This window comes from Mobula birostris, chromosome 2 (assembly GCF_030028105.1).
Source record: "Mobula birostris isolate sMobBir1 chromosome 2, sMobBir1.hap1, whole genome shotgun sequence".
NCBI lineage: Eukaryota > Metazoa > Chordata > Chondrichthyes > Myliobatiformes > Myliobatidae > Mobula > Mobula birostris.
The window spans coordinates 199,131,214-199,147,872 of record NC_092371.1 but is presented as its reverse complement, the minus strand read 5'-3'; positions in this window follow the sequence as shown (position 1 = coordinate 199,147,872).

The window sequence follows — 16,659 nt, the reverse complement described above, 5'->3', positions numbered from 1 at the left end:
CATGCAAGCAATTTAAACCATGAAGCTATACTGTGTAGTTGTCCGTCAACCTAATTGAATAACAGAGTATATAGAGGGAATCGGGAAAGAACTAGATCAATTATATTTACATTGGTAATCTGTACAAACTATATTTTTCTTGTAAATATACAATAAATACTATCAGTGGTCATAATTATGTTCATGGAATATCACAGCATGGAAACAATCCCTTTGGCCCATCTCATCCATGTAGATCAAAAATGCAATAAGGTAAATTTGCATAGTTTGTCGACTTGTCGTGCTGCAAGGGCTTGTGTGCATCAATGATGCTGAGAGCTAAACCACTGGTAATTCACTTACTGGTAGGGTCTCCCATGATGGATAGGTCTCCGCTAAGGTATCAGACTAAGACAAACCACCCACCAGGGCAGTGGCAGTACCTGCATGGAAGAAAAGCTCGGCAATCTACTTCTGTATCTTGCCATGAAAACCCTATGGACTACAGTAAAACAAAAACTAAATATGATATAGTGCTGGAAGATGAGACCCCCCCAAGTCAGAAGACACTCAATGAACTACTGGGAAAGAGCTGATGACCCTTCAGAGTAAGGCTAAAATGTATGATGCGGTTGGAGTAAAGCCTTCGGGACCTTCAATTGCTGATGTTCCTGAGCATGAAATGAGAGTCAAAGGCTGCAAAGATATGTTTATTTTAGGTACATGAAAAGTATGCAGTATGAATCAAGGAAAGTTGGAAACGGTGAAAGATGAAATGGAATGCTCGCAAATAGACCTACTTGGAATCAGTGAGCTGAAGTGGACTGGTATGGGACAATTACAATCTGATCAACTATGCCACGAATGACAAATACAGAAGGAATGGTGTTGCATTCATAGTCAAGGAACAACTGGCTGGAGCTGTATTGAAATACAATGCAGTCTGCCATCATCTAATCTCAATTTGTCTGCTAGGAGGACCTATCAATATTACCATCATACAGTATATGCACCAACAACAGAAGCAGAGGAAGATGAAGTAGATGAGTTCTGTGAGCAAGGGCAGGCTGAACTAGATGGACCACGCAAACAAGATATACAGATAGTTATGGGAGATTGGAATGCAAAAGTTGGGGGTGGGAAGGACAGTCAAGAAGTTGGGAAATATGGACTTGATACTAGAAATGACGCTGGATAACAATTAGTCGACTTCTGAAAAACCAACAACTTGTTCATCTCAAACACGTTCTTCCAACAACACAAGTGCAGACTGTACACTTGAACCGCTTCCAATGGATTTCACAAAAACCAAATAGATTATTTCTGTGGAAGTCAGTGATGGAAAAGTTCCATGATTTCAACAAAAACAAAACCTGGAGCTGACTGTGGCTCAGATTTCCAACTAATAATATGAAAACTCAAGGTAAAGTTGAGGAAGCACAAGCCTTTCACGAGAGTACCAAAATATGATCTTCAAAATATTCCACCAGAATTCAAAGATGGCCTGAACAATTGTTTCAATGCACACGATGCTGGAGGAACTCAGCAGGCCAGGCAGTATCCATGGAAAAGAGTACATAGTTGGTGTTTCGGGCTGAGACTCTTCATCAGGACTGGGGAGAAAAGATAAGAGGTCAGAATAAGATGGTGGGGGAGAGGTGGAAGAAATACAAGGTAATAGGTGATGGCTGAAATTGGGAGAGGGAGAAGGGTAAAGTAAAAAGCCGGGAAGTTGATTGGTGAAAGAGATAAAAGGCTGGAGAAGGGGGAATCTGATAGGAGACGATAGAAGGCCATGGAAGAAAGGGAAGGGGGAGATGATGGGCAAGTAAGGAGATAAGATGGAAGAGGGAACTGGGAATGGGAATGGTGAAGGAGACGGTGGGGGGGGGGAGGCGCATTACCAGAATTTTGGGAAATCAGTGTTCATGCCATCAGGTTGGAGGCTACCCAGATGGAATATAAGAGCAGCCATGAAGGATTTAGAGAAGATCCTTGGGAACAGGGATCTATCTCTACATACAAAGATTTGACGTGTGTTCTCAATGACATTATATGGATCTGAAAGTCGGACGGTAAAGAAGGATAGGAAGTGTATCAATGCCTTTGAATTGTGGCACTGGAGCATCTCGTGGCTCTCTCACAGAGCAAACAAATCGGTCCTCAATGACAAGACTTTGCCTGCTGTACTTTGGCCACAGCATGCAAAGAAACAGCTCCCTGAGAAAAGGATATCATGCTTGGCAAGGTGGAAGAACAACCGAAGAGAGGAAGGCTGCCAGTCAGATGGATGGACACGATAAGGACAGCTATGAATGCAACGTTATCAACAATGAGCCACTTTTGCAAGGATCAAAACTCATTTAGGGCAACTATCCGTAGGGTCGCCATGAGTCGACGACGACTCGATGGCACTTAACAACAACAACAAACTCTACATTAAATAGGAAGCTAAACTACTCAAATTTCTGCAATATTTTTTATCTCCAAGCTCCAAATAGCAAATTGTCACAGCAGTTACTGATGCTACATCACAACTGCAGGAATCAGAATTCATTCCTGATCTAGGCTAGAGTCTGTGTGGATTTTCCATGTTTTCCTTAACTTTAATTTCAGAGAAATCTGATCAACAATCAATGTTATGGAGTTATACTATATAGATAACTGATAACAGGTGGCACAGTAGTGTAGAAGTTGGTGTAACACTATTACAGTGCAGGTGCTACACTAACATTCTTCCCATGACTGCGTGTGTTTTCTCTGGGTGCTGCAGTTTCCTCCACATTTCAGAAACATATGGTTAGGGTTGGTGAGCTGTGGGCATGCTATGTTGGAAGCGTAGTGACATTTGCAGGCTGCCCAGCACAATCCTCACGGATTTGTGTAAACGATGCATTTCAATGTATGTTTCAATATACACGTGAAAAATAAAACTAATCTTTATCTTTTATAATGATTTCAAATACTTCCAGATAGTCCTGACGAAGGGTCTGGGCCTGAAACGTCGACTCTACCTCTTTCTAGAGATGCTGCCTGGCCTGCTGCGTTCACCAGCAACTTTTATGTATGTTACTTCCAGATAGTAACCTATTATCCATGGTTTATAAACCTTTTTGTCATTCAATGCGACATTGTTAGCAGAAATAAACAAAATATCAATCAAACACTTTAAATTTAAACACCATTTACACAGAAATGGGAGGAAGAAATTCAGTCCCTCCAGCCTATCTCACCATTCAACCATATCAGGATTTCAGCATACCTTAACTTCAACTATTTGTCTCTCTGCCTTGATGGTAATCTAGTGATTGTAATTGATGTAGGAGAATCCCAAATTATTCTGTAAATATACTAGCAGCAATAAGACAGCTAGGGAAAGAATGTGCCCCCTTTGGGACCAGACTGGGACCAGACATGTGGAGCTAGGGGACATGGGCAAGGTCATAAATGAATATTTCTTTTTTCCATTCAGCAAGAAGAAAGGCACAACGGATAGTTGAGTTCAGGGAGGCATAGTTTGTTGTTTTGACCATGAGGTGTGTAGGATGGCATAGAATGTAGAACAGTGCAAAAACCTTCAGGGCTGGATGAGATATATGCCAGGATGCTATGGGAAATAAAGGGAAGAAATTGCTGGGGCCTGATGAAGATTGTTGCATTTTTGTTAGCCAAAGGTGAGGTATAAGAAGAATGAGAGATAGTTGACATTGTTTCTTTATTAAGGAAAGGAAGCAGAAATAAGCCAGGTAATTATGTCAACCTTATATCAGGAGTGATTTCTTAAGGTTGTTGTAGCTGGGGGTGGTAATGGGGACAAGCTCTCACTACGTATTAAATGCTCCCAATGACCTGCACTTCAAATGGCCTCTGAACTAATTTGGGCTAAGCATTGGCAGATAGAACTTAATCCCAAAAAGTATGAGGTAGTCTATTTGGAAAATGGAGTGATAGTAAATATAGTAAATGGTAGGACACTAAGGAATGTTGATTCACAGAGACACCTAGGGATTCAAGTCTAAAATTCCCTGAGAGTGTAACATACATAAATAATTTAGTGAAGAAGGCATCTAGCATACTGCCTTTCATTGAATATAATGTTGGGATGTTACAAAATAGGGGTTAAAACATACTAAGTGAATACTGTGTAGTTCTAGTTATTGCACTATAGGAGGAATGCAATTATGATGAAATAATTGCAGAGGAGAGTCACCAAGTTTGTACATGATCTGAAGAACTTTTTAGTTATGTGGAGAGATTGTATAGGCTGTATTTTAAATCCAGGATTGAAAGAGGCTGAGTGTTGGCCTAACAGAAATATATAAGATTATGAGGATCATAACCAAATAAATCTTTTATCCTGTGGCTGGGATATCAACTAGAATGTGTAGTTTTAAAGTGAGTAGGAATCTTAAAGGGGACCTGAGGGGTAAGTGTTTTACACTGAGAGGGGTTCTAATGAGGTATCAGAGGTGGTGGTGTATTAAGATACAATTACTCTATGGCACATTATTCACAAATAGAAAGGTGCTAGGGGAAATTATGCATATTTCACTAATAGTTCACTTCAAAATAGCCTAGTTCTAAGTCTAATTTTATTTGCCCTGATTCCAGGATTCCCCAAGAGAGGAATTGGTTCCATTCCTGTATCTAGTATATCAACACTTTGATTATTTTAAACATTTCAATTTGCTACCTTTTCTTCTAATCTCAAGGGATTATGTCAAAACTTTATGGAGCCTATCTATATAATTTAATATTTTGATTTTTGGTATGTTTCTGATGAATCCTGTTGATAAAAATTGTACAGCATTTGCTTTAAGTTCAAACTGCACCTTGCATAGTCTAATAAAATGATTCAGAAAGAAATAAAATATTCAGTGCCCATTTCTTAATCCTCTGGGATACTGAGAATAAATACTAATTGGTTTCATTATTTCTAAAAATATTTGATAAAATAATAGTTTCAAAAATTTTTATAACATTACAGGTTGCTGAGTGACCTGGAGAAGACAGGTTGATTTTTTGCCAGTTTTCTTGCAAATTAGATATCAAATAATTAATTGTTAATGAATTTGCATTAGGTCCAAACTAGTAACTTGAATCTGAGTTTTTAAAGTAACACACACAAAACGCTGGAGGAACTCAGCAAGCCAGGCAGTATCTATGGAAAAGAGTACAATCGACGTCTCGGGCCAAGAATCCTGGGTCTCAGCCAGAAACGTCGTCTGCACTCTTTTCCATAGATGCTGCCTGGCCTGCTGAGTTCCTCCAGCATTTTGTGTGTGTTGCTCGGATTTCCAGCATCTGCAGATTTTCTCTTGTTTGTGATTTGAGTTTTTTAAACATTCATTTCCAACTTGATAAAACTGATATAAATGTAGAAGACATGAGAGCAGTATTCTCTTTGTTGCAAAGACTTACATCCACTAATGGAAAACAGTCTTATCGATTTATCTTACCTAAAAGTGCTGTTACTTAATTTTATGGAGCTATTAAGATATGTGTGCTTTACTTAATCAATGGTTATAGTAAAATAAATCAACAATTGAAATGTTATGGCTTAGAAGACTTATTTAATGTGTTTTTGTTTTTGACTGCTGCAATTCATTCTGATGCCAATTACACTACGCCTTTTGGTCAGCTCTCATAAAAGTTCCCTTTCTAGCCCAGTGCCTGTTTTTGAATTATATGAAACACAGTAGAATGATTTTCTGCATTCAAGGCAATGAATTCAATTTGTTGTGATTACAGCATGCGTTGCTCATGGTACCATAATGTTATTACGTACTGTACATGTCTAGATAGAATGAGCTGTATATCATTAGCCAGTTTTTAAAAAAATGGAGAAATTCATGTCATCTGCAAATAAGTTTCCAGTATCTGAGGATCTGCATACTCAGATTTTGAAGAAGTGAATATGAAGACAATAGCTACAGAAGGTGCCATCTTCTGGAATGGTTCCCATAAAATGGAAAGTTGGTAATAGTATGGTACTTTCAAATTATTATAGGTTTATAATAAGGTTCCTACACTACCAAAAGTGCACTTGAACTATCAACATGGCATTCAGAGTTTTCTTGCTTAGTACTATACTCTCCTTGAAATCAACCCATACAGGGCTTTTGTAATATCAAATGGGGCTGAGTTGACTCATCACAATGTAGTCCTCCACGATTCCTGGGAAGTTTTATATGCTCGAGCTGTTGGGGAAGGTTTAACTAAGTTTGGTAGGGGAATGGAAACCAGAGTGTTATGCTGGAGGATGGTGCAGTTGGTGTAGAGGTCGGTTCTGTAAGGGTCACTAGTGGACTCAAGTGCAGGAATCACGGAGACAATGGCAACTCAAACAAAACTAAAGATTTATTACAGAAATTACCAGCAAAACTAACAGGCAAACTGTACAGAATCTCCAAGGCATAAACAAAAAAATCTGCAGATGCTGGAAATCCAAGGAACACACAGAGAAAGCGCTGCAGAACTCAGAAGGCCAGGCAGCATCTGTGGAAAAGAGTAAATTGTTGATGGTTCGGACTGAGGCTTTTCATCCAGTCCTGATGAAGGGTCTCGGCCCGAAATGTCGACTGCTTACTCTGTTCTATAGATGCTGCCTGGTGTGCTGAGTTCCTCCAGCATTTTGTGTGTGTTGCCAGAATCTTGAAGAATTGAAATCAGTCATAATACACAGAATTCAGTATGAATTTCACCAGGCAAGAAACCAAGCTAAGAGGGGTTGGAGTGCCTCCCTGAAATACACCCTGGAGGAATGTAAGACATTCCATGCTAATTTTCTTTTGTACTGCTTATTTTAACTATTTAATACAGAGAGAGAGAGAGATACATATACATACACACATATATATTGAAGTCTGTCATGAGCCTTGTGGCCTATCAGGTTGGTGCTTATGCTGGTTTCCGTGGTGTGAAGCGACTGAGAGTACGAGACCCCCTCCCCCCCCAGATAAGACGCCAGTCTATCGCAAGGTTAACCCCCAGCATTTCTGCCGATACCCATTCTCAGCTGGGTAGACTGGAGCATTGTGTGTTTAAGTGCCTTCCTCAATGATTCGGCCTAGGCTTGAACCCACAACCTTCAGATCACTAGTCCAAAGCCCTAACCACTTGGCCATGCGCCACAGACACACACACACACACACACACATATATATATATATATACATATATACTTACTGTACCACTGTAAAATGTTACATCTGGTCAATCTTGCAGTATTCTTCCGAAACATGGACTATAACACCAGAGCTCCAAAGAAACTTAGAAGCAACAGAAATGTGGTTTCTTAGAAGAATGCTGAAAATATCATACAGAGATAGGGTAACCAATGAGACAGCACTCCAACATGCCCACACAAAAAAGATCTTTAATGACAACATTAAATGAGAGGAAACTTAAATTCCTGGGCCATGTCATCAGAAAGGGAGAAACAGAATGCCTTACATTACAAGGCCGTATGCCTGGGAAACGCAGAAGAGGAAGGCAAAGAAGAAAATATACAGACACTGTGAAAGAACTAACAGATCTAACTGCGCGAGATATCATTGACTACATGGGATTGTTCGATGTGGAAAGGCATGATCGCCCAAGCGTGCAACACGCAAGGCACATGAAGAAGAAGACTGTAATTCAGTTTTTTCTCTGTATTTATCTATGATGTATTTCATTGTACTGCTGCCGTAAAGTTAACAAATTTCACGACATATGCTGGTGAAATAAAACTTGATTCTGATTCTAATTAAATTACCCCAAATTGAATAAAAGTGAGAAGTACAAAGGGAGCTTAGATCCCCATGGAACCAAATGAAACACTTGCAAAACAAAGTGAAAACCCAGAGCTAGTCCTAAAACAATTAGATAAACAATCCAAGGACACTGCATACACACAAGGCGCCACTGAGAAAATGTAACCCACGTACTAACTGGAAAAAAAACTCTTACTTCTCTTTTAAAAGCGGCCCCTGGTTGCGACAGATGCAGCACGTGGAGAGACTGTGAAGAAAATAAAAGTGAATAGGGCATTTTTGCAGTCAGTTGTATAGGTTGAAGTGTATCTGTTTTAAGGGCGATCAGTATATTGAAGTATGGCATTGTAGCCATTACAGAGTCTTGGCTATCACAAGGCCAGGAATGGCTCCTGGATCTTCTGGAGTTTAGATCAGGAGAGAGGTAAAAAGAGAGTGGGGAGTGGCATTGCTAATTAAGGATAGTATCACAGCTGCAGGAAGGAAGGACTTCAAGGAGGGATTGGTTACTGAGATCATGTGCGTGGAAGTCAGGAACGGGAAGGGAGTAATCACTCCACTGGGAGTATTCTGTAGACTCCCAATAGCAAAAGGAGCAGCAGGGGAGGCAGATTTTGGAAAGATTAAAAAAAACAGGTCATGGGTAATCTTAACTTCCGTAGTATTGATTACACCTCCTTAGTGTAAAAGATTTAGGTGGGGCAGAATTTGTTAGGTGTGTCCAGGAAGAGTTCTTGACACAAAATGTAGACAGGCTGACTAGAGGAGAGCCTGTACTGTGTCTGGTACTCAGCAATGAATCTGGTCAGCTGACAGATCTCTCAGTGTGTGAGGATTTCAGTGACAGCTACCATAGCCGTGGACAGGGATAGGAGCAGATATTATGGGAAAGTGTTTAATTGAGGGTGGGGGAATTATGATGCTATTAGGCAGCAACTTGGGAGCGTAAATTAGGAACAGATATATTCCGGGAAACGCACAATAGAGAACTCGCATGGGGTTCTGGATAAGTTTTTCCCATTCAGGCAGGAAAAGGATGATAGGCTGAAGGACCCATGGTCGACAAGAGATGTGGAGCATTTAGTCAAGAGGAAGAAAGAAGCATAGTTAAGGTTTGGGAACTAAAGATCAGACAGGGCTCTACAGAGTTACTAGGTTGATAGAGTGGTTAAGAAAGAGACATGGAGGGAGATAAAAGAGGAAACAGGAAGGGAATGAAGGCTAACCTACTTCCTGGTTAAGCATGTTGGCCTTCATTTGTTGGTGATTCAGTTCAACAGCAGCAAGATAATGTTCAGCTCTATAAAACTCTGGTTAGGCCATACTTGAGTTTTATGCTTGGTCTGGATGCTTTAGAGAAAGATTTATCAGGATGCTGCCTGGATAGGAGAGTGCGCCTTTGAGGATAGGTTGAGCAAGCTACTTTTCTCTTTGAAGTGAACGAAGATGAGAAGTGACTCGATAGAGATGTGAAGATAAGAAGCATAGATAATGTTGACAGCCAGAGGCTTTTTTCCCTGGGCTGAAATGGCTAACAGTAGTGAGCATAACTTTAGGTAATTGGAAGAAAGTATAGAGGGATGTCAGAGGTATGAATTTTTGGGAGTGGTGGGTGTGTTGAACGCACTATAAGGGGTGGTGGTGAAGACAGATAGATTAGGCACATTTAAGATACTCTTAAGTAGGCACATGGAGGAAAGGAAAATGGAAAGTTCTGATGAGGAAAGGAAGAGTTAGATTTATCCTACAGTAGATTAAGAGGTTGGCACAACATCATGAGCTGAATTGCCTGTACTGTGTTGTACTGTTCTGTGAATTTTGTTAATAAACTCCAACCATTTTGGGTAGTTATGGGTTGCAACATGATCTGGAGAAGACAAAAACCTTTTTGCAGACTGTCAGCAGATTCAGCATCAAATAATTAATTAGGGGTGAACTTGCATCAGCTCTGTACTGGAAACACGCCTACTGTGTGTTTTTTGGTTTTCTGTTTTTCCTCCCTCAATTTAACAGAACTGAAATAAATGCAGAACATTTGATCCCTTGGTTGTACTAATGAGAAAACAGTCTATAAATTTATATAATCTAAAGGTTCTGTTTCTTGATTCTAGCTGTTACTTAGTTATGGGTTTCTTGCACAATCAATGATTATTATTAAATAAATCTGTGGAACTGATGTCTTACAGCTTGTAACAAGGGAAGACTTCTTCTGCAGTTGGTAACAAAAAAAGGCATTGTTTGCTTTAAAATTTAAGACCCTGATTTCAGTTTGAACAAACTATTTACATAAAATTCTATGTTATGAGCTCCCTTCCCTGAAGGTTCCTGTAATAATTAACCTTTCCTGGACCCAGCACTTACATGCCATTACCAAGAAAGCATAGCGGTGCCTCTATTTTCTTCGGAATTTGTGAATATTTGGCATGACTTCTAAAACTTTGACAAGCTTCTAAGTAGTGTAGTGGAGAGTATATTGACTGGCTGCATCACAGCCTGGTTTGGAAACACCAATGCCATTGAATGAAAAATCCTACAAAAATTAGTGGATACGGCTCAGTTTATCACGGGTAAAGCCCTCCCAACTATTGAGCACGTCTGCATGAAACGTTGTCACAGGAAAGTAGCATCCATCATCAGGGACCCCAACCACCCAGGACATGTTCTTTTCTCGCTGCTGCCTTAAGGAAGAAGGTACAAGAGCCTCAGGATTCACACCAGCAGGTTCCAGGAGCATTTACTACCCCTCAACTATTAGGCTCTTAAACCAAAGGAATAACGTAATTCAACTTTCCTTGCCCATCATTGAAATGTTTCCACAACCAATGGACTCACTTTCAAGGTCTCTTCACCTCAAGTTCTCTGTATTTACTGCTTATTTATTTATTATTATTTCTTCCTTTTTGTATTTGCACAGTTTGTCTTGTGCACTCTGGTTGAACACCCTAGTTGGGCAGTCTTTCATTGATTCTGTAACAGTTATTGAGTATAGTTATTGAGATTTATTGAGTATGCCCAAAGAAAATAAATCTCAGTGTTGTCAATGGTGACATATATGTACTTTGATAATACATATACTTCGATATGGATCTGGAAAAAGAACTCTTGTACAGTATATTCTATGAATTTATTTTTCACATTACTGTTGCTAATTTGTCTATGACAATTGTATGACTCTTTTTACATGTACCTTTTATAACATTTGGAGCCTATAGACAACACTAGTAATTCTTTCTTAGCTCCATCCACTTGATTCTTCTTGATTTCAATATGAGAGCTATCCTACTTCAACTTCTGTGTTTTCTATTGCTCCTAAAAATTATACATTTCCGAATATTTAACGCCCAACCTTAGTCACTCTGCAGCTGTATCTCTAATGGAACAAGCCGATCACAATCATTGATTAATCTAAATTATTATGAATGCAATTAGAGCTGTATTAGCTTTCACTCACCATTTTTCCTTGTTCTGCTTCTACATGGAGGTGTGCTCTTATGTATGGCTGTCCCTTCCTGACAGACTCATTATTACAATTGCTGAATATCCTTTCTCTGTAACTTTCTAAATTGCCACTCACCAGAATGTTTGAAGCTTTTACAACAGGCCGAGTTATTTGTCTCACCGAAGCACTGTCCCAGTCTGATTCAATCAAATCTCATTCCAACAAAACAGCTATCCCTCTTCCTCTAATTCTCCCTCCTAGTATTGCTCCCTGTACCCCATTAAGTGAAACCAATTTTGTTCCCCCCAATTCTTGAGGCATACCTTCAGATCTCTGACCTTTGGATTCTTGTACTCCCCTCACTCATACTCACACTCTCCCGCCCACTTTGAATGATTGGTTTTGCAATTTTTGATAATTGTGACAAAGTATTCAAACAACTGTCAACAATTAGTTTATAATAAACTAATCTTTAGCACTTTGAGGCTTCACAAGAAAATTGCAGGGATATCACTAGATACAGTAGGAAGTTCTATTTATAAAGCACTCTTTGTGACCTCTCATTTGGCTTCAAATGTGGGAGGAAGAAATTTGTCCACAGTAAGATCCCTCAAGCAGCAATTTGATGTTAATTGTTTTCTTTAGTGATTTGATTGTTGGAGAGGGGTGGGGGAGAGAACTAAATGCTGATCAGGTCACTGCAAACAGGGTAGGAAAAGTTTACATGATTGGGCGGAGAGAAAACCCACATTCATGCCACTTAATTAACAACTAAACCCTTTGCAAGGGAGGTAGAGGTTACAGTATTGGGGAGGTTGCAGAGTTTGGGAGGAATCAGATCACTGAGGGATTTAAATGGAAGGATTACAAATTAAAACATGGGCCATAGTGGACAAGGTCCGGCCAGCAGGAAAGGGTAAGTGGGTGGTACACAAGGTGTCTCATGAACTTAAACCAAGCTGTGAATTCAGACCATAAAACATTCAAGTTATGATTAGAAGCATGGATTATAATGGTATGTGGAAGTGAAGGTATATCAAAATGTCCTGTGATGGGCAGAATTTAGATTTGAATGTGTATCTCTGAAATGAAATGGATGCCAAGGTTTCAAACCATCCATTGCAAATTTTATTTCATTCAACCACTTTCAGTTCCCAAGATTATTAAAGTAACAATCTGAATAAGTTAATCTTCCAGTAAAGCAACATTTTAATTCACATTCAAATCTAACAGCACCTGCAGTGGTTTTCTGAAACGTGCTATTGAAAATGATAGAAGAGTGATAATTCATTAAGCCAATTAAAGATCAGACAAGTACAGCAATAAAAGCAATAAATGTTGTGTTCACAGCTGCTTTCTGGTTACATTAAGGACGATTTGTTGGGAAATCTCATTGTGGTGAGAAGTTAATTTCAGCAGTTTGTAGGTATTATGTCAATAACTAAGTGGCACTGGGATGGCAGCTTGCCATGCACTACGCTTCTGTTATGGAGCAAACAAATATTATCAGAAGAATAAACACGAGAAAATCTGCAGATGCTGGAAATCCGAGCAACACACACAAAATGCTGGAGGGACTCAGCAGGCCAGGCAGCATCTATGGAAAAAAGTACAGTTGACGCTTCGGTGTGAAACCCTTTGGCAAGACTGGAAAAAAAAGCTGAGGAGTATATTTAAAAGGTGGGCGGAGGGGAGAGAGACCCACCAGGTGACAGGTGAGACCTGGAGGGGGAGGGATGAAGTAAAAAGCTGGGAAGTTGAGTGGTGAGATGAAGTGAAAGAGGGAAAAGGGAATGGGAGATGTGGTGGTGGGGGGGGGTGCTGGGCAGCATTACAGTACCGGAAGTTTGAGAAATCGATGTTCACGCCATCAGGTTGGAGGCTACCCAAACAGAATATAAGGTGCTGCTCCTCCAACCTAGGTGTGGCCTCATCACAACAGTGGAGGAGGCCATGGATGGACATATCAGAATGGGAATGGGAAGTGGAATTAAAATGGGTGGCCACTGGGAGAACCCACTTGTTCTGGCAGAAGGAGTGTAGATGCTCTGCGAAGTGGTCTTTCAATCTATGTCGGGTCTCACTGATGTACAGTTCACACTGGGAGTACCAAACACGGTAAATGACCCCAACAGACTCGCAGGTGTAGTGTTACCTCACTTGGAAGGATTGTTTAGGGCCCTGGATGGTAGTGAGAGAGGGGGTGTAGGAGCAGGTGTAGCACTTGTTCCGCTTGCAAGGATAAGTGCCAGGAGGGAGATCAGTGGGGAGGGATGAATGGACAAGGGAGTCGCGTAGGGAGTGATCCCTGCGGAAAGCAGAAACTGGGGGTGGGGTTGGGGGGAAGGAAAGATGTGTTTGGTGGTGGGATCTCGTTGGAGGTGGTGGAAATTTTGGAAGATTATGTGCTGGACGCGGAGACTGGTGAGGTGGTAGGTGAGGACAAGAGGAACCCTATTCCTGGTAGGGTGGTGGGAGGATAGGGTAACAGCAGACGTGCGTAAAATGGAAGAGATGCAGTTGAGGGCAGTGTTGATGGTGGAAGAAGGGAAGCCCCTTTCTTTGAAAAAGGAGGACATCTCCTTCATTCATTAATAGAATGTGGTGGAGACAGAGGAATTGAGAAAAGCGGATGGCGTTTTTTTATGTAGTAGGGTGGGACGAGGTGTAGTCTAGGTAGCTGTGAGAGTCCATGGGTTTTTAACAGACATCGGTGGATAAGCTGTCTCCAGAGACACAGAGACAGTGAGATCAAGAAAGGGAAGGGAGGTGTCAGAAAAGAGAAAATCTGCAGATGCTGGAAATCCAAGCAACACTCACAAAATGCTGGAGGAACTCAGCAGGCCAGGCAGCATCTATGGAAAAGAGTACAGTCAACATTTTGGGCCGAGACCCTTCAGCAGGACTGGAGAAAAAAAGGTGAGGAGTGGATTTAAAAGATGGGGGGAGTGGAGAGAGAAACAAAAAGTGATAGGTGAAAGCAGGAGGGGTGGGGTGAAGTAAAGAGCTAGGAAGTTGGCGAAAGAGATACAGGGCTGGAGAAGGGGAAATCTACTAGGAGAGAAGGCCATGGAAGAAATGGGAGGAAGAGGAACACCAGAGGGAGGTGATGGGCAGACAAGGAGATGAGGTGAGAGAGGGAAAAGGGGATGGGGAATGGTGGGGGGGGGGTCATTGCTGTAAGTTCGAGAAATCAATCTTCATGCCATCAGGTTGGAGGCCACCCAGACGGAATACAAGGTGTTGTTCCTCCAACTTGAGAAGCACCTACGCTCAATCTGCCAGAAGAAGTGGGATCTCCCAGTAGCCACCATCTTAATTCTATTTCCCATTCCCATTCCAATATGTCAATCCATGGCTTCCTCTACTGTCGCGATGAGGCCACACTCAGGTTGTAGAACCTCACGATTGAATTGTAAACTGATACTTTATTAGGTGCTTTTAAGCAGTACTTTAATACTGTACAATCATGTATTTAATTAAACATGAAAAAAATGGGCAGTTCACTAATGTTCAAAATGGGTAGCTTTGCAAGTATTAATTCTTAGATATTTACAATCTAATTGCAAACATTTATATTTTTCATTGAGTAACAGATGGAATTAAAATCTATGCTGTTGGAGTGAGGCTGTAGCTCCTTCAGTAGTTGGTAATGCTTTAGGTTCAGATTTCCAGCTCTGTACATCTGAAGCACTGACAAACTGTAGGGTGAGAAATCCATCCAGCTCAGGAAGACATTAAGAGAGATTCTATTAGTAAAAGGGGGATAAGGTGTAGCAGGGAGGACAATTAACAGGAATAAAACTTGTAACACTAATGGCTTTGTTTGTATGATTCCTCTCAAGTGTTGCTGCTGCCAGTTGCTTTTAGCTTTATACAGTTTTTAGTGAGAAGGTTTATTTTTGAGTTGCTACCACTTTGGTAATCGAAATAGTATTAGAGATTTACTTTCAAAGATTGGGGTTGTGATCTCAGGATTGCTACCCATGCCACATGCTAGTGAGTCCAGAAATAGGAACATCACACAGTTTAGTACATGGCTAAGGAGTTGGTGCAAAAGGGAGGGCTTCAATGTTTTTTGGGTTTCTTCCAGGGAATGTGGGGCCTGTACAGAAAGGAGAGTTTGCATCTGAACTGGAAGGCAACTAATATCCTAACAAGAAAGTTTGCAAATGCTGCATTTGGTGGGTTTAAACTAGAGTTGCAGGGGGATAGAAACCAAAGCACAAGAACAGATAGTGGAGTGGTTGTGGAGAAAGATGTTAACCCTACATACAAGATCAAGAATCAAAAGGTTGAGGTGATGGGACTAATGTTCTGAGTTGTGTATATTTCAATACTGAGTATTGTAGAAAAGGTGGATGAGCTTAGGGCATGGATCAGCATGTGCATTTATGATGTAGCCAAAGGGAGAACTGGTTGCAGGAAGGGCAGGACTGACTTTTCACTGTACCAAGGTTCTGTTGTATTAGTGGGAGGGATAAACTGAGGAATAAGAAAGGTATGAACACATTAATTGGATTATATTATAGACTACTCAACAACAGTCTGTGGGATTTAGAGGAGCAAACTTTTGAGAAAGATCACAAACTGTTGCAAGAAACCTAAGATTCTGACAGTAGGTGATTTTAACTTTCCACATATTGACTGAGTCTCGCATACTGTAAAAGGGCTGGATGGGAAAGATTTTTTCAAATGTGTTCAGGTAAATTTCCTTATTTAGTGTATAGAAGTTTCAACTAGAGAGAATACGATACTAGTTCTCTCATTAGGGAAGGAAACAGGGCATGTGACAGAAGTTTACATAGTAGACACTTTGCATCTAGTGATCATAATACCATTAGTTTCAAGATAATTATGGAAAAGGTCATGTCCTTAGATTGAGATTCTAAATTGGAAAAGGCTAAATCTGATGGTATTAGAAAGGATCTGGCAAATATGGATTGGGATAGCTTGTTTTCTCGCAAAGGTATACTTGGTAAATATGAGGCTTTCAAAAGCAAAATTTTGAGAGTACAGAGTTTGTATGTTCCTGTCAGAATAAGAGGCAAGGATAACAGGTTTATGGAATCTTGGTTTTCAAGAGATATTGAGGCCCTAGTTAGGAAAAAGAGGAGGGGCACAGCAGGTACATGCATGCAAGAACAAATGAGGTATTTGAGGAGTACAAGAAATGCAAGAGAACCCTTAAGGAAATCAGGAGGGCTAGAAGAAGACTAATAGCTTCTGCCGATATATCAAGAGCAAAAGGATAGCAAGGGACTAATAGCTTCTGCCGATATATCAAGAGCAAAAGGATAGCAAGGGACAAAATTAGTCCTCTGGCAAATCAGAGTGGTAATCTATGCATGGATCCAAAAGAAATGAGGGAGATCTTAAATGGATTTTTTGCATCTGTACTTACTCAGGAAATGGACACAAGAGTCTATCTGAGCCAGGCCTCCGCCAGTCAAAGTTGACCATGGATATTGCATCCTAGCTGTT